General features: G+C 37.1%; 1 long non-coding RNA gene across 1 annotated transcript; it reads left to right on the forward strand.

The window, feature by feature from the left end:
- Positions 1–2,457: 2,457 nt before the first annotated feature.
- LOC114754275 (uncharacterized) lies at positions 2,458–19,768 on the forward strand. The gene is made up of 3 exons (XR_003741144.1): positions 2,458–2,560; positions 8,137–8,139; positions 19,756–19,768. It is a non-coding gene; the product is annotated as an uncharacterized LOC114754275 (long non-coding RNA).
- The last annotated feature ends 7,863 nt before the right edge of the window (positions 19,769–27,631 follow it).

Consider the following 27,631-nt stretch of genomic DNA (forward strand, 5'->3'; position numbering starts at 1 on the left):
GAACTCCCTGAAATTCACACCAAGACAGGGATCAAAAGTACACACATATAAAATCATATAAAAACATGCAAAAACACCAGTAAAACCTCATAATTCCTTTCACCAACTCTTATGCACAATGAAAGCTAAATATACCCAAAGTATGCAAATATAAATTGCAAAAGCATGAGTTTAGGGCTAGAAATATATGCAAATAATGAGACTTATCAAAGGTTCTCACATAAAGAATAAAATTTTAACTCACAACCTTATAAGTTATTGTTGGAAATTGTGCCCTAGGGTATTGTGTTATGAACATTGTTGATTTATGAATTTCTTAATTATGTTATCATATTATTTGCATGTTTACTGTGATGACTATCCTTGGATAACTCATGATTTATCCTAAATGTCCCTGGTCGGTCATCTATGTGGGAGTAGAGATGAATTAAGACTAGAATGACTTTGAAGATATATGGAGATATAAATCAAAGTCATAGGCACACGTAAGAGTACAAGGTGTTGGACCGACCCGCTATAAGAGAGCTGCATGGGTTAAGTCATAAGCTTCTCTCATATACAAACTATGTCACTGTGCCCTTTGACCTGAGATCATCATGGATTCCTACATAAGAAACGCTCAGCTTTGACCTAGTCAAAAGTCACTTTTGACCGAGTGATCATAAAGACTATGTTTAGGCTTAGTGGTTTTTCAAGCGGAGGAATGTGAATGGTCAAGATGGAATTTGTCCCTCACATTCGTAGAGAGATATTACTGGGCCCCTCGATGAGTGAGTTTGAGAAATGTATGGCCATACTATAATGGAAAGGTAGTTCCATTTCTATACTCAGACTACTCAGGGATCGAGAAAGTAACAGTTATGAATAGGAGGATGACGTTCTCCATGCCTCATCCATGACCAAAATGTCGTGTGACAAAAGGGACGTGATATGGTTGTATGAAAGGTTACATCGTTCAATGATCCTCATATGATTTGGGTAGTCGTGTTGTCTTGCTAGAGACTGCTTACGACTTGTGAGTCATTATAGTTAATGGCCCACTGCCAACTTCATATGGGCCTACAGGGTCACACACAAAATAGCCCAACACGAGCTATGATGTCCAGATTCGTTGAATCTAAGATATGTCCATATTCAATGAATAATATAGGGTGGACGTATATATATATAAATTCATATATATATACATATTATATAAATATAAGAGATATTAATTATTAGATTTAATTTATAAGGATAAATTAGATCTATATCAATTTTAAAATGGTAAGATATAATATAATATCTCAAATTTGATTTATGAGAATAAATCAAATATAATTCCGTCATATCTTTATTTTGAATTAAATAAATAGGTGAATTAAATCTGTGGGACGGATTTAACCATATTTATTTAATTGTTTTCTTATCTGATTAGGCAATATTTGATATTGTATTAATTTTGGAATTAATTTAGGATTAATTTCGAAATTAAATATCCTTCATAATACCTATAGCATCTTATATACTTGATATTAGGAGCTAGGGTTTTTGGGGTGAGTGTGGAAAAACTTGCAGATAAGAGACGGCCAAAAATAGAGAAGGGAGGACGGATTCTTCAAACATAAACCCTAGAAGGACAAGAGGTGCTAGCACGTCGTTCGTGATTGGAACGCTGTTCGTGTGGATACCGGTAGAGGAAGTCGATCTAAGTTGTTGACTTCGAGCAATAAAAGAGGCGAGCAGAGGCATCCTAAACGGCGGAATCCCTGAGCCACCAAGAAATCGAACACTGAAGGTAATACTTCTTACTACTTAAACACAATCGATAGATCCGGGCAAGGGATTGAAAATTTTAAATTTATTTTCCGTTGCGCGTCTTTCAATTCCCTTCAGTTATGAGCCGACTCTTTACCAACCAGGTTGACTCTTATTAGTACTTTCTTATTTAATTTTTTTTCCCTCAATAAAGTTGCTCCTCGCTAAACCAACACATATTTTAGCAGCGAAAGAACTTTTTTTTCCTTTGATTTTTTTTTTGGTGATAAGGATGTTGATAGGCCAGTTTTTTAAATGAGAAATTAGGACATTCTATAAAAAAGAAATTAAAATCAAAGTGCAGTGTATAACAACTTTTTATTTCTTGAAAGATTTTTTTGTATATTTTTAAAATTTATGAAAAGTTCACATAACTTTGATAAACTTCATAAGAAATTTATTTAATTTCTTATCAAACAAGACAACCCATTTTATGATTACTGTTTTTTGCCCCTCTTTTTTTCTTTTCTAAAGGCACAAAAATAGAGGGTAAGTTGCTGAGAGTTATCATAGAATAGGTACCTCGATTTAATATTTGTGCCTGTTATTTTTTTAGTTTTTTTGTTATTGTTCTATTATTATTTTTACCTGTTATTTTTCTATTTTGATATTGTTATAAAGAGATTTTATAATCACCAGAATTCGAATATGGTATTAGATCAACCAGAAGAGGTATGCATAAAAGTATTTGTCTCAAGGAAAAATCCTAGAGTTCCCTCTATTTTCTGGGTTTGGAAAAGTGCGGATTTTCAAGAAAGGGAATGTAACACCTTACGTTTACGACCTTATATTGTGCCAAGTTAAGACATTCGGAAGCAATTTAAGGTTACCGGGTTGAAAGGCCTAAATTTGAAAAATTCTTTTCCTGCATTACTATTCATTGTAACCTTAAACTTGGCATAACTTTGAAAAATCATAACTAATTCTAGAAAAATCGAAACAAGGTCGTTCCAAGTCTCACTCGAAGCTCTTAACATCATCTATCAAGGAAAAATGACCTCAGGTTCCAATTTAATCAGAAATGCATCCGTTTTTAATTTCAAAAAGTACTGTTCATTTGGTCATTTTTCTATTTTCCAGGATTTTTGCCTAACTTCGAAAAGGCATAACTTCTCACACAGAGCTCCAATTGTTACGCTTTACAACTCATAAATAAGATCTATTTGCATGCCAAATTTCAGGGAAAAAGTCAACCAATTGACCAGGGTCTTCATTGGTCAAAGTTTGGTCAAATCTAGACCATTTTTATCCCCTTTTCACTAATTCTAACAGCATTTCGTTTTTCACTATAATCATACCATAATCACATATAAAGCTGCTCTACCATTTAAATACATTCAAAAGAGTTATCATATCATGTGTTTATGATCAGAGTATGCTTACATGGCTTGAAAGAGAAAGGTTCAAAACCGTATAATACAATACATAATTCATAACTTCCTCAAGCCATGATTATTTCCTTTCCCTTCTCCTTGGCAGTAGTGGCACCTAGGATATCATGTTATAGGAGGAATGAGATTTCATAGAAATCCCAGTAGCATTGAACATACAACCATCAAGTCAACATGCATAAGATGTCATGCTACATGCAGTAAAATAACATTTCTAGTGTTTATGCCATACCATAACCATTCTGTATCCATGTCATCATATCAGGGAGCATATAATCATTCTGGTCAAAACTCAATCATGCAAGAGTCAAGGCATACATTGCAAGGAGTTCACATCATATGGGCATAAACATTCTCATGGCACATAAACACACATAGCAGAAACACCAAATGCAGATCAACAAAATAATTGCAGTTCACGCTACCTCAATTCCACGCTTAATGTTTCCTCCTTGTTTCCTTGCTTGAGATCCTCCTAGGTTTCCAGAAAATTGCCTATCAACCATACAGTAAGGGTATGGTAAATTCCATATCCAATATACAATTCTTTCTCTATACAATGCTACCCTTCTGCCTTTTAATTTATAATTTCTGTATACCGTTCCTAAACCCTTGACTTTGGTTTGACCAAACCTTAATCCTCAATTAAGGTCTTGGAATTCTTCCTTAATCCATGATTAATCATGCTTTCTTGGTTAATCACTAACCCTTAATCCTTAATTCAATATTTAATTAAGGTCCTCAAGTCACATAGTCATTAGTACAACATAATCTTCTAAGATTAAGTCACTAATCCCTTATGGATTAACCATTAATCATTCTCTAATCAACATGATTAACCATTAATCATTCTCTAATCAACATGATTAACCTTTAATCATTCCTTAATCAACATGATTAATCATAATTAATCATCCTTCAATTAGCATAACTAATCACTAATTACTAATTAATCAAGGTAGCTAACCTTAATTACTTACTAATCTTTAATCAAATAACATGATTAATCTTAGCTATCACTAAACCATAATTAATCAAGGTAACTAATCCTAATCTTCCTCAAATAAATAATTAACTAAAAATAATTAACACTTAGGGAGGTAAACATACCTTAATTAGCTCTTAATCGGCGATTAGAGGTGTCTAACTTTGCTTTCTCCCTTTCTCTCTCTTCTTTCTTCCTTTCTCTCTCCTAGAACTCAAGAACACAACATTCCCTCTCATGCAAACCACCTTGGCCGAATTCTTCATGGAAGGGGGGGTATTTATAGGCTTTGATATTTCAAAATTCCAAAAATGCCCTTCGGGAAAAAGATGCGATCTCGGCCGTCCATTTTTTTCTACTTTACACATGGACAAATCTTAGGGCACACACCATAAGAAGTTGACACATGGATGGACACCTAATCACCATGTGATTTTCATGTGGAAATAAAATATTATTTTATTGTTTTGTCTCTTATTTCCCTTTATGCCCTTGAACAATTTGGAAAATTCCAACTTTGTCCTCCCCCTTTATTTTGGCCGAAATATTACTCTTAATATTGGAAAAAAAATGACTCATCCAATAATCAGTGCAATCCACTGATTATTTGTATATTTCCGGTCCGATTTTCCAACAATCCTGTCCAATTTACTGTCACAAAATTTTGATTTCAACACCTCATTAAATTCCCCTCATCCCAAGGGTAATCCATAATTTTTCTCAAGTTTTACCTCCCTCTATAATTTTCTAAGTTTTATTCTGTCAAAAATCACTATTCTACCGATAATAATTCGGTAATAAATATTCTTTAAGCTAACCTCTGTACATCCAAAGGTGGGAAGTAATTTTATAAATTAGGATAATATGTCACATAATTTATCCATATTTTTTCTTGAATTTTTGAGGCCTCTATATATTTTAAATAATGGAAATTGGCTAATTTTCCTTAATTAACCAAAAATTCCAATAATTACAAATAATTCCCTGATAAATTATTTTTAATCTTATATTCATCTTCTAAGCCTCAAACATTATTTGTACCCTCCTTTCTATTTTTCATGATTTTCTGGGAATTTTTAGGAATTTTGGACATTATTTCCAATACTGCCCTTTCTTGACCGATCTTTTCAAAAATGACCGTTATGTCCCTATCCTGATTTTTCCTCATAGCCTGGATCCTCTACCAGTCTACTATACTATTTGGCCTTAGTCAGTCACAAATCATTCATCAATTAGAATAAAATTATCAGGGTGTGACAGGGAATCTTATGATATGTTAGGAATTTCTTATGATAATCATCAACATCTGAAACGTATCTTAATGCCTGAAAGTTGGATAGGATGGCCCTTGTGTAAAGATTAGTAAGATCTTTGGCCAAAGAAGAGGGGTTGATCCGTATCACCTTGACTTGGTTCTGATTTCTTTATTTTTTTTAAGAATACCGAGTCGGGTTCTTATGGTTGATCTAATTTGCATTATATATCTTTATGCTCATTGTCACATCCTGAATTTTTTGTCCTAGAAGTACCAAAATTAGCCTGTAATGGGTAGGCTACCAAACCCTTTTTGGCAGATGTAACATCCCAAAATTTAGAACCCTAATAATGGGAGTGTGCGAAATGAGATATGATTGATAAGCATAAGGTATGAGTAAAGCATAAAAACCCAAAATGGGACGAAACCGACTTTATCGGGTCCCTAGGGGCAAAACGGTAATTTTGAAAAAAGTTTCCAAAAATTACTTAAAGATAGAAAAAAATGGAATTAGAGGTTTTTGAGTTACACATGATGTTTTGGGAGTGAGAATAGTCCAAAATAAATTTTGGTGAAAATTCCCAAAAAATTAATTATTTTTGGGAAAATAGGGAAAAATAAAGGGAAATTAAAGTAATAAAATTATTTTAATTACCTAAGGACTCCGAAAATCCAAGGAAAAATATGGATACACTCCCTAGGAATATATATGAATTGATAAAATTGTTTCCAAGAATTGGAAATACAGGAAATACTTTACGGGGAATTTATTTCCAAATTCCTATCGGTAAGAACCCGATTTCGGAGAAAATGTGAAATAAATATCTAGAGGTCTTGAAAAATTCCCAAAACTTCCAGATCACAATATTGGAATAAATAGGGAATTATCATGAAAGGAAATGAAATTTTTGAAGCCCCTAGCTATTTTTCCTAGTAGAGGGCAAGAAATCGGGTATTATGTGACCGAATGAATTTTTAAATTACCCTAACTAATTCCATTGCTTCCTAACCAGTTTTTACCATTTAGTTAGCATCCAACAAGGCCCAAATTCGTGCTCACCATGATCAGAACAGCTGGCTTGTGTGCTGGGCAAATTTTCAACCATTGGATCAACTCTCTTGGAAAGTGAGTCAAAGCATGTGTGGCTAGGATTTGTTCTTCATTTTGGCCGACATTTGCACTTATTTTGGGGCAGAAATAGCTGCCCAAGGGCAGGTTTTTGGGCAGTAAATGAGCTCTATAAATACCCCCACAAGGCACTCAAAATTCGGACAGAATTGGGACAATAGAGAGGAGGTTCTGCACAATTTTCTTCTTGGCTTCCAAACACTCCTCAAATCACCTCCAATCCAAGGTTAATCATCAAGCTTTAATCCAAGACTCCTTGAGGTATGTTTAGGCTTTAATTTGATGCTTTTTTCATGGTCAAACCGTGACTTAATTTGAGGGGGAAGTGCTGTTTCATTTCTGTTGTGCTGGAAGTGCTAGGAAAGGATAGGAAATTGAGTATGAGTTGTGTTGTTGATGTTTGGTGCGGTTTTGAATGGGTTATGGAAGAAATTACCCTATGAACTATGACTTTTTAGTTCAGCCAACTCAAGAACTCAAGAGTAGGAATTGTTTCAATAAGTTTTAGTGGTCCCAATGGATTTAAAATGTGATGGTATGTAGGATTATGCTAAGGAAGTGTGTTCAAATTCATTGGAATCAAATATGAAAATTTATGAACCTAATAGGAAGTGTTCAGCCATCTTGAATATATGGAATTATGATTGGATTTTGATGGTTTTGATGCTTCCATTGAACTCCTTGGGCTTTTTGTGTAGGGTTATATGGAGGAATTGAATTTGGAAGCATTAAAAATCAAAGTTGGAAATTTTGACATTTTTCCTTGGAAAATTCGTTTCTGTTTTGACCAGAACTTAAGGAAGGGATTTGATTTTGTAAAATTTGATTTGATATTTGAATTCTACATGAAAAACCATGTAGGAATGGCCAAGGAGGTTTCTTGAATCAAAAGGAAAACAATTAGGCCAAAAATCCCAAAAAGAAGGGTTTAATGTTTAAGTAATAGGGAATGTGTTTGAATAATTGTGGAATGATTGGCATTGGTGTTGGTTTGATAGGTACCTTGCCAAATCCTCAAGAAAACATCTTGAACTTAAAGGAAATCAAGGACCAAGTACCAAAAGGTAGCATTGAATTACACTTTGATTGTTTTCTTGCTTACATTGATGTGTTAATGTGAATGTGTGCAATGTATGCCATGATGTGACTAAGCTTTATTGCAAATGTTGATTGCAATGTTTGAATTATGTTGCCTTGGCATTATGTCCATTGAATATGTGTATGATAGCTTACTTTCCATGGCATAAAAGCATGAACATATGAACAAGATATCTGCACAAAAGCATTGCACGTAGTGTTTGCAGGAATGCATGATAATTGTGATTCTGTGCTACTGGGATTTCTTTGAAATCTCACTCTTATGTTTAACACCACTTAGGAGGGAGTTCAACCAAGGGCAAAGGAAAGAAATTGTCCCGGAGACCTAATGAACAATTAATGTACCCTAGTGTAAATTTTTGGAACTTGTTATGTAATATTATGACTTTGGAAATGTTTGTTGGATAATAGCTCCTAAGGGGAGCCAAGCATGTATGTCTATGTTTAAACATGTGAAAGCCTAGTAGAATGTATGTTCAAGCTTGTATTAAGCCTCAAATAATTAAGGATGGGTAAAAGGTTATGAAAGAGTCATTACAAAGGTAATTAGGGGATAACATTTGACTAAAAAGGACCAAACTTGGTGCATATGAAATAAATAGCAAATGTTTGAATATGGATTTGAAATTTGGCAGACTAATAGATCATATTTTTAGCTTTAAATCAAGTGGTAGATCATTAAATTTGGAATTTTGTAGAAGGAGTTATGCCCTTTCGAAGTTGGATAAAAAATACTGGGAATTTCAGAATTTTCCAAATGAACAGTACATAATTGCGTGGGAACTAGGATTGATCTGTGAGAAATTGATACCTGTGAACAATTTTTCTATGTAGAGCATTTCATAAGCTTCGTGTGAGACTTAGAACTACTCTGTTCCGATTTTTCTACATTTAGTTATGATTTTTCAAAGTTGACCTGATTTTTAAGGGTTACATGAATAGTAACCGAAATCAAAATTTTAAATCTTGGTTTTTACCTACTTTGAGCATCGTGTAACGATTCCAAATAGTTCTAAAGGACGTATAATGGGGTTTAAAATGAAGGTGTGACATTTTTGGTATCAGAGCAAAGGTTCTGGACTATCTTTTATATGTACTGTTCGATAAGGTAATGCATTAGGATAATGCATATTTGATTGTGTGTGATGTGTTATGTCGTGAAAGGTGTGCATTGGACTAACCTTGATGCAGGATATGGCTTGTTGTGAGCATGATTCTCCTGCGGGTACAGTTGATCAGAGAGGGCCAGGGGAACCATACCCGGACTGGTATCACCCACATGTTTCTGACCCTGATGACCCGACTCCACCACCCAGATATTATCAGCCTCTCTGGGAGGTAGAGGATATAATTCCCGAGGTAGACTCCAACGGTAGTAAAAGGTTAGAGGATGATGAAGCTGGGAGTGCTATGGGGCTAAACTGAACCCGGACAAAGCCGGCCCTAGTGGGACGAAGCCACAACCATTAGAGTAGTGCGCCGTGATCAGATCTTAGAGAAGGACCTGCCTCCGAAGAAGAGGCGACGGTTAGTCACAAAGGAGTTGCACACCTATCAGGCTATTTTTAAGGAGCTCTGTAAGCTGGGGAGGAAGATTGACATCTCCCAGAACCAGTATGGGTACATTTACATGGACTATTTTTACTACGTACGACTGTTACATAGTGATGTCACTGACCAGGACAAGGGAGAGATAGATGAGGAGATGTGGGGACAGGCCTTAGTCGACACTTTGCCAAGGACCCCTGTTTGGCAGGATCAGATCCAGTTGATTAGTGACCATTCCAAGCAAGACGCCTATGGAAGCTTTGATCAGATCTTGGACGAACTTGAGCTTTTTGTTACTTCTTATTTTCCTTTCTCTCCCCTATCTTGAGTGGATGACTGTATATGTGACTTAGATGATCTATGTTTTGGATGATTATACCTGAAACCTATCTATGTACAAATATGAAGTATAGCTTAGTATAAAATATTTTGATAACCAAGAAATAATCTTATTCCTCTGTTCCTCTTGTAGTAAAAAGTTAAGTAAAATGGTGAGAACCCGAAGAGAAACACAACCAAGGGAGGCAGCAAGGGAACCTCCTATTGACCCGATTCAATTGGTTATGGACCGACTGGAGGAACAGCAGAAGGTGATGCAAGAAATTCAGGCGGCCCAAGCCCGCCAAAACCAGGAACGCGATGCTGCCATAGCAGCCGCAGTGACAGCAGCTATAGCACAGCTGCAACAGCCCGGGCCAAGCGTGGCCGAAGCACCACAGCCAGCTCAACCTCAAGAGCCGGTAGCTGAGCAGATACGACCTGCAGGGGATCCTGATTCACTAAGACAGTGGATCAAACGATTCAGTGCACAGAATCCCCCGAGTTTCACAGGGACATTGAATGTCCAAGTGGGTGAGGACTGGATTACTCGGCTAGAGAAGATTTTTAATGTGCTTGAATGTTCTTCTGAGAGAAAAGCTTAGATGGCTATCTACAAACTGGAGGGTGAAGCTGATCGCTGGTGGAAGAACACCGAGATGATCCTCCAGGAGAATGCAACCCCTATTACCTGGGAAGTGTTCAAGGAACACTTTAATTTGAAATACTTCCCACTGTCAGTAAGAGACGAAAAAGAGGTGGAATTTCTGATGATTCAACAAGGTCCTCGAGAGTCCTTTGATGAGTACCTAGACAGGTACATGAGGCTCTCTCGTTACTCTAACTACCTCCAACTCCGCAATGATGAGCGGTGGAAAACAGAGAAAATGGTAAGGGGACTAAGGCAGAAGCTGAGGGAGAAGGTAGCTCCACAGCAACTTGAAAAGTTCACCAGGCAGTGGAAGCCTGCCGGATTACTGAAAGTAGCCTGAACCACCAGGCGCTAGTCAGGGCTGCTCCTAGACCAGAAGGACCAGTAACAAGGAGCGGACCAGAGGGGACTTCTTTTGGAGGAAATAGGAAAAGGCGAAAGCCTATCTTTTCCAAGAAGTCTAAACGAGGAGGAGGAGTAAGGCAAGGAGGAAGCAGCACTACACGTCAGACCAAGGAATGTAGCACCTGTGGTAAAAACCACGGAGATCGACCCTGTTTGATGGGTCAAAATGTGTGCTTCCGATGTGGCAAGCCAGGACACTATATAAGGGAGTGCCCCCTTAATGTGGATGGCTCGAGGCCCTAAGCTCAAGGGAGGGTCTTTGCCCTCACAAAGGAAGAGGCTGATAAGTCACCTGAGATGATACAAGGTACGATTCAAGTTAATAATTACCTTGTGCATGCTATCTTTGACTCGGGTGCTAGCCACTCCTTTGTTTCATATGAATGCGTGAAGCGCATAGGCCTTGCTGTTAACACATTATTATATGATCTATGTGTGGCTACTCCTACAGGCACCAAAGTTTATACGTCTGATGTTTGCCTAAATTGTATTGTCTGGTATGGCCACTGTTGCACTACACTTGACCTAATATGTATGCCTTTTCATGAGATTGATGTGATACTTGGTCTGAATTGGTTGTCTACCCATAATATACTCCTTGACTGTAAGAATAGGACTTTGATTTTTCCTCCCCATGAGCTAACCCCTCATACCGAGGTGAAACTGAACTTGATTACGGGAGCCCAAGCCGGAGATTGCCTAAGACATGGCTGTCAGGGGTACGTGGTATTCTTCTCTGTACATACAGAAGTGGAAGAAGGCATATCAGAGATACCCGTGGTATGCGATTTTTCGAAAGTCTTTCCGACAGAAATTAGCGGGTTACCTCCGGAGCGAGAGGTAGAGTTTGCAATTGACCTAGTACCTGCGGCAGGGCCAATTTCCAAAGCCCCATATCGTATGGCTCCAAATGAAATGGCAGAGTTAAAGAAGCAATTAGAGGAACTATTAGAAAAGAATTTTATCCGGCCCAGTGTGTCACCATGGGGAGCACCCGTCTTATTCGTTCGTAAGAAGGACGGTAGCCTAAGGTTATGCATTGATTACTGGGAGCTCAACAAAGTGACGATTAAAAACAAGTACCCACTACCTAGAATAGACGATTTGCTAGACCAATTAGCTGGTGCCACAGTGTTCTCCAAGATTGACTTGAGATCAAGTTACCACCAACTGAGGATTAAAGCAGAGGACATTCCGAAGACCGCTTTTCAAACACGGTATGGGCACTACGAGTTCTTGGTAATGCCCTTTGGACTAACGAATGCCCCTACGATTTTCATGGATTACATGAACAGGATCTTTCGGCCATATTTAGATCAGTTTGTGGTGGTTTTCATTGATGATATCTTAGTATATTCTAAGTCACCAGCGAAGCATGAACAGCATTTACGGATTGTTCTAAGTATTTTAAAGGAGAAACGGCTATATGCCAAACTCAGCAAGTGCGAGTTTTGGCTGAATGAAGTAAAGTTCTTGGGTCATGTGATTACCCAAGATGGAGTAGCAGTAGATCCCAGTAAGGTGGAAGCAGTTTTGAGTTGGGAGCAACCAAAAACAGTAATAGAAATACGAAGCTTTCTGGGATTGGCAAGTTACTATAGAAGATTTATTAAAGATTTTTCGAGAATTGCACAGCCCCTGACTAAACTTACACGTAAGAACCAGCAATTCGTGTGGGATGATAAATGTGAGGCTAGCTTCCAAGAGCTGAAACGGAGGTTGACCTCGACCCCTGTGCTGATAATTCCCGATCCAACCCTACTGTATGTTGTATATACCGATGCTAGCAAGCAAGGATTGGGGTGTGTATTAATGCAACAAGGACGAGTAGTCGCCTATGCCTCATGACAGTTAAAGTCTCATGAAGAGAATTATCCCACTCACGACTTAGAATTAGCTGCAATATTTTATGCCTTAAAAATCTGGAGGCATTATCTATATGGGGCAACCCTTGAACTATATTGTGACCACAAAAGTCTTAAGTACCTGCAAGATCAAAAAGAACTAAACATGAGACAACAGCGATGGATGGAGTTGCTCAAGGATTATGACTACCAGATAAAATACCATCCGGGCAAGGCTAATGTGGTAGCTGACGCCTTAAGCCGAAAGGTAGTACAAGTAGCATTCCTAATGATTCAGGAATGGAAACTCATCGAAGATGTGAGAGATTGGGAACCTTTGTCCCATATGAAACTAATGACTCAGAAAGTAGAGGTGATGAGAGCAGGAGCCCAGCTGATAGAACAAATCAAAGAGGCCCAGAAAAATGATCCGGTAGCTGATACACTTCGGATTAAGCTAACAAAAGCTGAGGATGATGCGATTGAGGCGTCACCAGATGGAATATTGAAGTATAAGGAACGGGTATATGTTCCGGAGTCCATCAGGCAACAACTATTGGAGGAAGCACATAAGAGCAAATATACGATACATCCGGGAATGACAAAGATGTACCAAGACCTCCGATGTATATTTTGGTGGCCTGGCATGAAGAAGGACATAACAAAGTATGTATCTAAATGCCTCACTTGCCAGAAGGTCAAAACGGAGCATCAGAGACCATCAGGGCTTTTACATCCTCTAAATATTCCGGAATGGAAATGGGATAGTATCTCGATGGATTTCATCATGGGGTTACCCCGTACCTCATCTGGATATGACGCGATATGGGTGATTATTGATCGATTAACGAAGTCTGCCCATTTTCTGGCAATGAAGAAAGACTACTAACTAGAAAAACTTGCCAAGTTATATATAAAAGAAATTGTGAGATTACATAGAGTGCCAGAGTCGATTGTATCTGACTGAGATCTGTTGGAATGGCTGAACACCCAAGAGGGGGGGTGAATTGGGTGTTGATTAAAATTAAAAATCTTTTCACAATGTAATGAAATTCATAAGAAATTCTAAGTATAAAAAACAATGAATCGAGATAAGCATAATCACAGTAGTAAAATAGTTTAGTTGGAAATATAAAAAGGTAAGGGAAGAGAAGATGCAAACAATGATTTATCCTGGTTCGGTCCTCACTGACCTACGTCCAGTCCCCAGACTCCCCCTGAGATTTTCAATCGACTATCTCCCTCAAGTTTAACACGGGTACTTGAGAACCGCTACAACCATAAGTTTGATCCGGGCACTTGTGTCGCCACTTACAATCGTTCGACTAACCAGTCTAATTCAACAACAACCTCTCACTGAGGTAATACTCCCCCTTACACACCGTAATAGCAATGATAAAGAAGATTGAATATTTCTTCTCTCAAAGAAGTGATAGATGAAACTTAAGCACGTCTGGGAAACTCTCCTCTCTATCTTACGAATACATAAGTTTTAGTCTATGAAGTACAGAGACAGGGAGTTTTCTCTCGGAGCTCTAAATGACAATATGTTGATTCGGCATTTTAGCATTTGATGTTGTAAGCTCAGACTCTTCTCATTTTTTCTTGTTTTGAATGCTCTTCTATTTATAGATGATGTTGGGTAGTTGACCGTTGAGCTTTTTCTTCCCGTTTGGCTTGAAGAATATGACCGTTGAAACTAGCCGTTGGAAGCTTCTGACGAACGTCGATTCTTCACATCATAAATTCGTTGTGGCTCTTTATCTAAATAATCTTTCTCAGATCAAGTGATAAGTATCTGATAATCATAGAAACAATAAGTTGGAAAACATGGAATCAATCATCAGATATTTAGAAAGTAAGATGAACTTACTTGATCGATGTCTTGATCGATAAAGCTTTGATCGATCATATTATCGATTAATTACATGAAGAAAAGATATAGCAGATATATGCAATTATCGAATAGATTATGGATCATATGATGATCGAACATGTGATCGATAATTGATGAAACATGAATGCAGTGAGCTTTAAATGATTTATGCAAGAATAAGCCTTTTCAAGTTATGTTTGCCTTCGTATCCTTTTAATAGAGAGTTATGTGTAAAAGGAAGGCTGAGAAAAGCTTAAAGATAAAAAGATAAAAGATTTCGAAATCACCGTGAAATGCTGTTATGAAATAAACTTGTACAATGATCGAGCAAGTGATCGAAAACTTTTTGATCGATCATGCTATCGATAATCAAGGTGTTACAGAAACAGATATTAAAGCAAATAATGATCGAACACATTATCGATAAATGGATGATGGATAAAGTTATCGATAAACAATGAGTAACAATATATTCAGCGAAAAACACAGACTATGTGGATTAATCGAACAGGTGATCGATCAATGAATATTCGATCAAGTGATCGATAAAATGAAAAACAGAGATTTAATCATGTAAGGTAAAGAAACTGATTATCGATCACGTTATGTGAAAACAAGGTAAACATGAAGTGCGGTGATCGATCATATTATCGATAATAAGATTATCGATCCAGTGATCGAAGAATCATGGTTTAAAAGCGATGTGCTAATTATCGATCATGTGATCGATCAGGTGATCGATAAGCTACTAAAATAATTATCTGCATGCAGAGCTATGAAGCAATGTTCGATCATATTATCGATAAATGACTGATCAATAAGGTGATCGATAAATGGAGATTAAAGTAAAACATAGAATGAGTAGAACGTATTACCATTTATCTGTCTTCTCATCGATAATCTATTTATCGATCATGCTATCGATAAATGCCTATTTATCCATAACGTTAACTTTGTTTATCGATCAAGTGATCGATAAAACATCTATCCATAATGTTATCCGAAAACCATTTATCCAATAGGTTATAAAACCTCAATAATGCATATGAAGATAAGAGAGAAGAATTAAAGAGATAGTACCAGGAACTCGATAAAATGATCGAATATGTAGTTGCTTGATCAGGCTCGAGTAACATCTGATAATGGCTTTTCATTTCCTCATTTCTTCTAGTGCTTTTACTCAATAACATGTTTGAGTAGTATGTTGTTTGAGAGCTTAATCAATCAATGTAGAATTTCTGGTCTTTGCCTCAATAAATTCGAAGTCTGATTCAAGCAGAACGAAGGTCAACTTTGAGTGATCATAACTCTTCCAATTCAACTCCAAATTTTGCAAATGACCTATCCCCAGAAAGCTATTTGAGTCTACTTTCTAGTGCAACAAGAATCACCCCAAAATTCATTGTGGTTGCAAAGTTATCTTCATCACAATGACTAAAGGTCGGAATAAAGGCGTTAATCCTTACTGCAATCTTTCGAGCAACATATCTCCCTCATATGAAACTCTTTGAAGGTGAATTTGGTGTCCATGAACCGTGTTCTGAGTCTAGTTTCATAGGAATCAAGTTTCACCTCAAACGGATTTGTGGTTTGAGAGATATTGAAGAAATACCGAACCTATGTCAGAGCTGAACGAAGAACAGAGCATAACAGAGGATGTATTTTATCGATAACTTGATCGATAAATGGATGATCGATCAAGTGATCGATAATTGCCCATGAAAATCACCTCTGAAGCTTATTTTTCATGTTTATATGAAGGGTGACTCAATATATGATGGTATAACTTCCCGGTTGTATATTTTAGCTTCCGACTGAGCCATCCAAACTTCTGATTGAGTATAGCAACGTTTAACATCAAATCTATGAACTTGAATCTTGATATTTTCATTTGATCTTGCAAGTTCTTCTTTTCTCAATCTCTCTTCTTCTTCTTCCTCTTGATCATTCTCCATAACTCAAAGTGTAACATAATATCTCCTTTCTTTTCTTGAGGAAACTACATAAGATAGTAAGTATGATAGTTAGTCAAAATATGAGATAAATAATTTATGTAAACTTTTTGCTCTATTATTTGACATCATCAAAACTAATCATATCTAACATTCTCCCCCTTTTTGATGATGGCAAATCCTTTGTGAAAAATATGGATGATATGATATCAAATTAGATGCAACATATTTTTCATGCCTATCTCTCCCCCTATTTGACATCAGCAAAAAGTTTAAAGGACATAGCTCCGGCGTGAGGGGTAATCTCTTCCCCTATATCGTTCTCGTCTCTTAGTGCATGCAAACCATGTAATGCACCAATGTTCATAAATATAAGAGAGAGGGTTTAGAAATGCTCATTTGAATTCGGCAAGTTGAGAAATTGATCCATGAAGTCCATTGCCAAGCTTAATGCTCATTCGTATTGGCATTGGTGATTATGCTTTTGAAGGTTGATGCCAATAATCTTTCTATCTTCAATCACTTTCTCTTTTCTCCTTATCTTGATTGCGCATTAAATTATCAATCCTCAAATTGGATAATTTATTCTGTAGTCCAGTGAGGAGTTTCTTTCTTAGCATAAATTCTCCTGTTATGAATTCAACAACTTCTTGCAAGGAGAATAATTAGTACAATCAAATATCAAATGTATACATAATCCTTTCTATAAATTGTTTTCGAATTGGATCATGAAAGGAAAATGTGAAAGCAACTCATCATCAAAACTAATCAATTGACAGTGAATGCGGATGAGTATACTATTTTGACGAAGGGATGAGCTTTTAAGATATAAGACATATGTGAATGTGAAGTTCCCCTTTAATCAGAAAATTGATAGGGTGGAGACTAAGGATGATCGAATAAGAATAGTTGAAACACAATGCATAATTATAGATCACGTTAAAGCAATTGATCGAATATGTTATGAATAATTTTTGTAGTGAGAGGTCATACCTGTCTAAGTTGATCGATCATGTGATCGATTAATCAATGTTCGATTAATAGATTGATAAACCTTACCCATTTGATTGATTGACCGAAGAGTCTCTTTCTGCTGTTGATCGATAAATTATTCGATAATTGAGTTATCGATCAGGTTATCCATAATTCTGCTCCCCATCATTTCTAGTCAATTCCATATATCCTGTTGATCGATGAGTTGATCGATAAATTGGATTTATCGATCAGGTGATTGATAAATTGAGTCTTCTTCGAGACATGATTATCGATGCTTTTATCGATCAATCCCTACTCTGTTCACCTCTGTTTTTCAACGTCAAAACAGAGCTTCCTGCAAAATAAATTTCTATCTACTCTGATACTTAAGTTAGTTTTCTAATCATCAAAACATTAAATCGAAATACTCAAAATAAAGAAGTAATGCAGAATTTCTTATAGCTCATTGGGATTTACCATTCCCAATTCTCTTCTGAAGTATTTGAACTCCTGCTGGTCAAGAGGCTTTGTGAAAATGTCGACTATTTGATATTCAGTGGAGATGAATTCTACCTTTACATCTTTCTTTTGAACATGATCCCGAATGAAATGATGTTGAGCATCGATATGCTTAGTTCGGGCATCGTGGACTGGATTCTTGGACAGATTTATCGTACTCGTGTTATCACATAGGATTGAAATCTCTCGTAAGTTGATTCCTAGATCTTGTAGTTGTTGCTTTGACCATAGAATCTGAGCACAACAGCTGGCAGTGGCCACATATTCTGATTCTGTTGAAGAGATTGCCACAGTGTTTTGTTTCTCACTAGACCACGAACAAGACAGCCTCCTAGGAATTGGCATTGTCCACTGGTGCTTTTTCTGTCTGTTTTGTATCCTCCGTGATCAGCATCTGAGTATCCTATTAGATATTCTGCGCCTTTCTTTGGATACTAGATTCCCAAACTTTGTGTACCGACAAGATATCTGAGGATTCTCTTGACGGCTTCTTCATATGATTGCTTGGGAGCTAATTGATCTCTGGCACACATTCCTACGCTAAACTGAATGTTTGGTCTGCTTGCCGTGAGGTAGAGTAGTGATCCAATCATCCCTCTATATTTAGTCAAGTTCACATCCTTGCCATTCTCGTCCGCGTCCAATGATATGGTTGAGCTCATAGGTGTATTTGTACTCTTGGCTTGCTCCAAACCATATTTCTTTAGAAGTTCTCTGAGATACTTTGTTTGAGATATGAAGATCCCATTCTTCTCTCTGTTTGATTTGCAACCCGAGGAAGAAATTCAATTCTCCCATATTGACATCTCCATCAAGAGAATTTTATCTTATAATTCTTTAGGATACCTACAACACAAATATTAGTTCCTTGGTACCCAACTTCTCTTGGGTCCACACCATGTTAGCTACAATGACTCTCATGCTCTTATATGGATTAAACCATATGATTTCTGAGCAAGGAAGGTATCAAAAGATTTTTATAACTAAAAGATCATCAATCATAATTCTTTTGAAATCAGATTTGATCAGATCAACTTTATGAAAAACTAATAGCTTGCGTGAAAACAGGTTAGCCATGAATGATCATGAATTTGAAAACGATGATTTATTCAAATCATGAGCGTTATGTAAAAATATGCACATGAAGCTAGAAGATAAATAATGCTTCCTTTGAAATAAGGTTTTTAACGCACTTGTTTAAAATATGAATGTTGAAAACAAAGGTTTTTTTAAAAAAACTTGTTAAAAGTAAATACTTTTGTTTTAAAAAAATGTGGAAGTCAACAAATTGAGGGAAAATATCATATAGCTTCAATTTGTAAGATCATATCGGATAACATGTCAAATGACAATATTAACACATTAGAGAGTTTTTCTGAGAGTAAAAGTCATATGGATAAGATGTTACCCGAAAGGCTTTTCACGATGGAGGTTCAAAGACTTTGCTCACACTCAAATACTGATTTTTGAATAATGAAGTACATTAACTCATTAGTCCAGATGACTAGTAGGTTAAATAGATTCCAGAAGCTATACGAGTCATTCCATTGAAATGGTTAATCACATAATCGTGCTTGGAATAACTCAGTCAATAAGGATAAACACATTAAGCATAAGGCTTTGACGTATTGGAATCTTTTTGTAAGGATAGACTTGAAACTCATATGGATGGTTAACTTGTTAGACGAAGGTCTAACTTGTTGAAGAATAGAATTTGGGAGTTCAAGTATAGGATAGCACATTAAAATCAAGAATTAACACATTAGAGATGGAGAAAACTCTGTTAGAAGGATTTGAAGCATTTCTGACTTTTAGCACTCAAAATATTAACTTCCAGTTTTAAAAATCATTTGAATGCAAAACGAAAATGAATATCTTTGAAATCATTTGTATGCACTTTAACAATGAGTTTTGAAAAAAATTTGGATTGTGCATTTGAAAATACAAACACATAGAAAATTATGCACAATTCTATTTTCGGTCCATTTAGCAATCGGAAAATAATTTGAAGATCATAAAAGATTGATTGCTAATGGAATGCAACAAGGAACAAGCATTCATTACCCAAATATGAATTTCATATCAGCACAGTAAAGGGTAAAGATTAGATATCACCATATTTTCTCTTGTCCTTGTGGCAGCTTGCTTGATTTTGATGCATTAGCATTGATTTTTCTTCTTTCCACGTTCAGCACCAAAAACCATACCAGATCAACTTTCTCAAGATTTGTTCATCAATTCCTTTGTGGTCACAATCTTGAGGAAAGGCTTTCTCCCTTCTTTCTTAGGTACTTGGAGGATTGCTTTTGCATACCCAATGCACCTTTCTGTGAGGTTGAGACTTTTGATTCCTTGCTTTGGATGCTTGCAATATTCTCTCATAAAATGTAGACTCAAGAAGTCTTCTGCTTAATGCTTGAGAGATTCTCCGTTTCTTGTTCTCCTCAAGGTAATCGAATTTTACACTGTGGTAGTCCATCCTTGAGGCGCAATGTACTCCTTTGGCTTGTATCCATTGCTTCCTATGATTGGACTTTGTAGTTCCAGCAATGGGTGCTCTAAGAGTTCTCATATTGATCATGTGAGTAGCTCTCTTAGGCACTTTCTTCTTCTTTAGGCCAATATGTCCGTTCTTAGAAATATCCTGCAAAATTAAAATACTAGAAGGACATTTTGGTACCCATTTTGCTTCGGGTCCTTGAGTGTTAGCATTGGACTTTACTTGTCCTTTGGGAACCCAAACAAATTTATTTCTCACATTAGGATTTCTTCTAAAATAGCATGCGTGAGAAATGTGACCTAATTTACCACAATAATTGCAAATAATAGAATGATATACATTATGTGATTTTATGCAACTATTGCGTTGGTCAAAAGAATGTAATCTTAAATGATTTCTCCTTGTAAATTCTTTCTTCCCAGTAAATTTTCCAGCATGAGTAAAAACATTTTTACTTTTGAAAACATAATCAATGACTGGTTGATCAACAGTTTTATGCAAACTTTCAAAATCATTTTTCATAAGTAGTGTAGGAGAAGAATTGGAACCATTTACCTTAAGTGCATCTTGAGCTCTAAATAATGATTCATCATATTCGTCCATACTGAGCTCTTCTTGATGCTCATCTTCCTCTTGTTCTTCTGTGTTGACAGACTTATGGAAGTATTGTGTGATTTTACCTTCTTCGATCTCGACTTCCATTTGTTCACTGAGAGTGGATGATTGTGTATCCCTTTTTTGATCGGTCTCAAGTGAGCTGTCTTCACATTTAGCTTCAACACAAGTGTTAGAAGTATAACAAGAGTCAAGAGTATCTAAAATATTCTTGGTGTAACACCTTACGTTTACGACCTTATGTTGTGCCAAGTTAAGACATTCGGAAGCGCAATCTAAGGTTACCGGGTTGAAAAACCTGAATTTGAAAATTTCTTTTCCCGCATTACTATTCACCGTAATCTTAAACTTGGCATAACTTTGAAAAATCATAACTAGTTCTAGAAAAATCGAAACGAGGTCGTTCCAAGTCTCACTCGAAGCTCTTAACATCATCTATCAAGGAAAAATGACCTCAGGTTCTGCTTTAATCAGAAACGCATTCGTTTTCAATTTCGAAAAGTACTGTTCATTTGGTCATTTTTCTATTTTCCAGGATTTTTGCCTAACTTCGGAAAGGCATAACTTCTTACACAAAACTCCGATTGGGACGCTTTACCACTCATTTTAAAGGGAAAAATAAGATCTATTTGCATACCAAATTTCAGGGAAAAAGTCAACCATTTGACCAGGGTCTTCGTTGGTCAAAGTTTGGTCAAATCTAGACCATTTTTATCCCCTTTTTCACTAATTTTGACAGCATTTCGTTTTTCACTATAATCATACCATAATCACTTATAAAGCTACTCTATCATTAATATACATTCCAAAAAGGGTATCATATCATGTATTTATGAACATAGTATGCTTACATGGCTTGAAAGAGAAAGGTTCAAAACCGTATAATACATTACATAATTCATAACTTCTTCAAGCCATGACTATTTCCTTTCCTTTCTCCTTAGCAGTAGTGGCACCTAGGATATCATGTTATAGGAGGAATGAGATTTCATAGAAATCCCAGTAGCATTGAACATACAACCATCAAGTCAACATGCATAAGATGTCATGCTACATGCAGTAAGATAACATTTCTAGTCTTTATGCCATGCTATAATCATTCTGTATCCATGTCATCATATCATGGAGCATATAATCATTCTGGTCAAAACTCAATCATGCAAGAGCCAAGGCATACATTGCAAGGAGTTCACATCATCTGTACATAACATTCTCATGGCACATAAACACACATAGCAGATACATCAAATGCAGATCAACAAAATAATTGCAGTTCACGCTACCTCAATTCCTTGCTTAACGTTTCCTCCTTGATCCCTTGCTGGAGATCCTCCTAGGTTTCCAGGAGAGTTGCCTATCAACCATACAGTAAGGGTATGGTAAATTCCATATCCATATAGTATACCATTCTTTCTCAATATAATGCTACCCTTGTATCTTTCAATTTATAATTCTGTATACCTTTCCTAAACCTTTGACCTTGGTTTGACCAAGCCTTAATCCTCAAGTAAGGTCTTGGAATTCTTCCTTAACCCATGATTAATCATGCTTCCTTGGTTAATCACTAACCCTTAGTCCTTAATCCAATACTTAATTAAGGTCCTCAAGTCACATAGTCATAATCCTTTAAGATTAAATCACTAATCCCTTTTTGGATTAACCGTTAATCATCTCTAATCAACATGATTAACCATTATTCATTCCTTAATTAACATGATTAATCATTTTCTAATCAATATGATTAATCATTAATCATTCTCTAATCAATATGATTAACCATTATTCATTCCTTAATTAACATGATTAATCATTTTCTAATCAATATGATTAATCATTAATCATTCTCTAATCAATATGATTAAGCTTTAATCAATACTTAATCAACATGATTACCCATAATTAATCATCCTTCAATTATCATAACTAATCACTAATTAATTAGGGTAGCTAACCTTAATCACTTACTAATCCTTAATCAAATAACATAATTAACCTTAGCTATCACTAAACCATAATTAATCAAGGTAATTAATCCTAATCTTCCTCAAATAAATAATCAACTAAAAATAATTAACACTTAGGGAGATAAACATACCTTAATTAGCGCTTAATCGGCGATTAGAGGTGATTAAGCTTGCTGTCTCTCTTTCTCCTCTCTTCTTTCTTCCTTTCTCTCTCTAGAACTCAAGAACACAAAATTCTCTCCCAACAAACACCTCTTGGCCGAATTCTTCATGAAAGGGGGGGGGTATTTATAGGCCTTGATATTTCAAAATGCCGAAAATGCCCTTCGGGAAAAAGATGCGATCTCGGCCGTCCATTTTTTTCTACTTTACACGTGGACAAATCTTAGGGCACTCACCATAAGAAAGTGACACATGTAGGGACACCTAATCACCATGTGATTTTCATGTGGAAAATAAATATTATTTTATTATTTGTCTCTTATTTCCCTTTATGCCCTTGAACAATTTGAAAAATTCCAACTTTGTCCTCTCCTTCTAATTTTGGCCGAATTATTGCTCTTAATATTGGAAAAATATGACTCATCCAATAATCAGTGCAATCCACTGATTATTTGTGTATTTCCGGTCCGATTTTCCAACAATCCTGTCCAATTTACTGTCACAAAATTCCGATTTCAACACCTCATTAATTCCCCTCATTCCAAGGGTAATCCATGATTTTTCTCAAGTTCTATCTCCCTCTATAATTTCTAAATTTTATTTTATTCTGTCAAAAATCACTATTCTACCGATAATAATTCGGTAATAATATCCTTTAAGCTAACCTTTGTACATCCAAAGGTGGGAAATAATTTTATAAATTAGGATAATATGTCACATAATTTATCCATATTTTTCCTTGAATTTTGAGGCCTCTATATATTTTATATAATGGAAATTGGCTAATTTTCCTTAATTAACCAAAAATTCCAATAATTCAAATAATTTCCTGACATTAATTTTTTATAATCTCATATTCATCTTCTAAGTCTCAAACATTATTCTGTACCCTCCTTCTATTTTCATAATTTTCTGGGAATTTTTCAGGAAATTTGGACATTATTCCAATACTGCCCTTTCTTAACTGATCTTTTCAGAAATGACCGTTATGTTCCCTATCCTGATTTTTCCTCATAGCCTGGATCCTCTACCAGTCTACTATACTACTTGGCTTTAATCAGTCACAAATCATTCATCAGTTAGAATAAAATTATCAGGGTGTGACATTTCTTCCCCCCTAAAAATAAATTTCGTCCTCGAAATTTTAACACATACCTTGTGAAGAGCTCTGGATACTTGCTCCTCATCTCGTCCTCCTTTTCCCACGTGGCCTCTTCTTGATTTAGATCTTTCCAAATCACTTTGACCAAAGGGATTCCTTTGTTCCTCAGCTGCTTGACTTTCCGATCCACTATGCGTTCTGGTCTTACTTCAAATGTCAGATTGTTCTTGAGCTCAATCTGATCATATTCTAGCACATGCTCTGGATCCGGATTGTACTTCTTCAACTGGGAAACATGGAAGACGTTGTGCAACTGACTTAAGTTCGGGGGTAAGGCCAGTCGATAGGCTACAGGTCCTACCTTTGAGAGTATTTGGAATGGTCCCACATATTTAGGCGTCAGCTTTCTCGCCTTAATAGATCGTCCTACTCCGGTAGTTGGAGATACCTTCAGGAAGACATGGTCTCCAACCTCGAACTCTAACGGCTTTCTCCTACTGTCGGCGTAGCTCTTCTGTCTGCTTTGAGCCGTGAGTAACCTCTGTTTGATCTGTTTAATCTGTTCAGAGGTACGATCTACTATATCTGGACCCCAAATTTTTCTCTCTCCGAGTCTGCCCAACAAAGCGGGGATCTGCACTTTCTCCCGTACAATGCCTCGTATGGTGCCATCTGGATACTGGAATGGTAACTGTTGTTGTACGCGAATTCTGCCAAAGGCAGATATTCATCCCAGCTTCCTTTGAAATCCAAAACGCACGCTCTCAGCATATCTCTAGTGTCTGTATCGTTCGTTGTTTGTCCGTCCGTTTGCGGATGATAAGCTGTACTGAAACTCAGTACCGTGCCCATGGCTTCTTGCACTGCTTTCCAGAATCTCGACATGAATCTTGGATCCCTGTCAGACACAATGTACTCTGGAACCCCATGTAATCTTACTATCTCTTTAATGTATAACCTCGCTAACTTCTCTGGCGAATATTTAACATTAATCGCCAAGAAATGGGCGACTTCGTCAGTCTATCAACTATGACCCATATTGCATCGTATCCTGACGACGTACGAGGTAGTCCTACTATGAAGTCCATAGAGGACTATTCCCACTTCCATTCAGGAATACTAAGGGGTTGTAACAATCCTGACGGCTTCTGATGTTCCGTCTTCACTTTTGGCATGTAAGGCACTTTGTCACATACTCCGTGACATCTCGTTTCATACCAGGCCACCAAAATAATGACTTGATGTCTTGATACATCTTGGTCATTCCTGGATGAATCGTATATTTGCTTTTATGTGCCTCATCTAGGATTTGCTTCTGAGATCATCTACAGGAGGAACATACGATCCCTCTGAATTCTATTACTCTTCTGTTGAGATCTCAAAGTCTTTGTCTCATGCTCAAGACTTTAGCTCGAAGGGTCTTTGCTAACGGACTATCTCCTCTTTGAGCTTCTTTGATTTGTCTTATCACATCAACAGTTGTTCTCTGCACTAATGGCTCATTAGCCACATCATCTGCTGTTAACTGCATGTGATAAATAGGACCCCAATCTCATATCTTCTAACAGATCACCCTCTTTGATCATGAGGGTAGCTACTTGCACCACTTTTCTGCTCAGAGCATCAGCCACTACATTGGCTTTTCCCGGATGATACTTGATCTGATAGTCATAATCTTTTAACAACTCCATCCATCTCCTCTGTCTCATGTTAAGTTCTTTCTGGTCTTGCAGGTACTTGAGACTCTTGTGATCACAGAACAATTCTATAGTTGCCCCATACAAATAATGCCTCCATATCTTCAAGGCATACACTATCGCTGCAAGCTCCAGGTCGTGAGTGGGGTAATTTTCTTCGTGAGGTTTTAATTGGCGTGAGGCGTAGGCAACAACTCTTCCCTGCTGCATCAGTACACATCCCAATCCCTGTTTGCTAGCATCTGTGTACACTACATATGGTAGTGTTGGATCGGGGATAACTAGTACTGGGGTGGGGAGGTTAGCCTTCGCTTCAGCTCTTGAAAACTTGCCTCACATTTCTCGTCCCACAAGAACTGCTGGTTCTTCCGGTTAGCTTTGTCAGCGCTTGGGCAATTCTAGAAAAGTCCTGGATAAATCTCCTATAGTAACCTGCCAGCCCTAAGAAACTTCGTCTCTGTTACTGTCTTAGGGCTCCCAGTTCAGTACTGATTCAATTTTACTGGGATCTACGGCCACACCTTCATGGTTAATCACATGGCCTAGGAATTTAACTTTAACCAAAACTCATATTTACTGAGCTTGGCGTAGAGTGTTTCTCCTTCAGTGTACTCAGCACAATTCTCAAGTGCTGCTCATGCTCTTCCTGAGTTTGGAGTACACTAGTATGTCATCAATAAAACTACTACAAACAGATCTAAGTATGGTCTAAAAATCCGGTTCATGTAGTCCATGAAATAGCAGGTGCATTTGTCAATCCAAACGGCATCACTAAGAACTCATAGTGTCCGTATCGGGTCCTAAATGCAGTCTTCGAAAACATCTTCTGTCTTTATCCGCAGCTGATGATATCCCGATCGTAGATCGATCGGAAACACCGTTGCTCCTGCCAGTTGGTCTAACAGATCATCAATTCGCGGCAGAGGGTGTATTTATCTTATCGTCACCTTGTTAGCTCTCGATAGTCAATGCATAGCCTTAGACTACCGTCTTTCTTTTTCACAAAGAGTACTGGAGCACCCCAGGGAGATACACTTGGTCTTATAAAACCCTTCTCCAACAGCTCCTCAATCTGTCTCTTTAGCTCAACCATTTCATTGGGAGCCATTCGATATGGAGCTTGGATATTGGTTTTGTCCCTGGTACAAGATCAATTGTGAACTCCACTTCTCGCTCTGGCGGAAGTCCACTGATCTCTGTTGGAAATACCTCTGGGAAGTCTTTCACTATCGGTATCTCTTCAATTCCTTCTTGCTTCTGCTCGAATTGAGAAGAATACAATATATCCTTGACATCCGTGCCGTAAGCATCTACTCGCTTCGGCTTCAGTTATAAAATTAGACTTACTTCTTTCTAGGGATTTCTTCCTTAGAGGGTAATACTAACGTTTTCTTACCACAATCTAGAAGTATGTTATTGGCAGATAACCAATTCAAACCAATTATCACCTCAATGTCACGAAAAGGCATGCATATCAAGTCAATGATAGTGCAACAATGCTGATAACAGACCACACAATTCAGGCCTGCTTTAGAAGTCACAACTTTAGGACTAGTGGGAGTAGAAACAACAATATCATATGGCAAGGTATCAACAGTCAAACCCAATCGCCACACACAATCATGTGATATAAAGGAATGGCTAGCACCTGAGTCAAACATGGCATACACAAGGCAATCATTAACAGTGATCGTACCTTGGATCATGTCAGGTGACTTACGGGCCTCTTCCTGTGTAAGGGCAAACAACCCTGCCTTGGGTCTGCTGTCTCGTCCCTTCTGCCCCTTGTGGACATTCCTTTGAAAAGTGTCCTGGTCTCCCACATCTATAGCACACGTTCTGGCCAA

The sequence above is a fragment of the Neltuma alba genome, unplaced genomic scaffold (genome assembly GCF_004799145.2).
Source record: "Neltuma alba isolate B1F8T4 unplaced genomic scaffold, ASM479914v2 tig00001231_pilon, whole genome shotgun sequence".
In the NCBI taxonomy this organism is placed as follows: Eukaryota; Viridiplantae; Streptophyta; class Magnoliopsida; order Fabales; family Fabaceae; genus Neltuma; species Neltuma alba.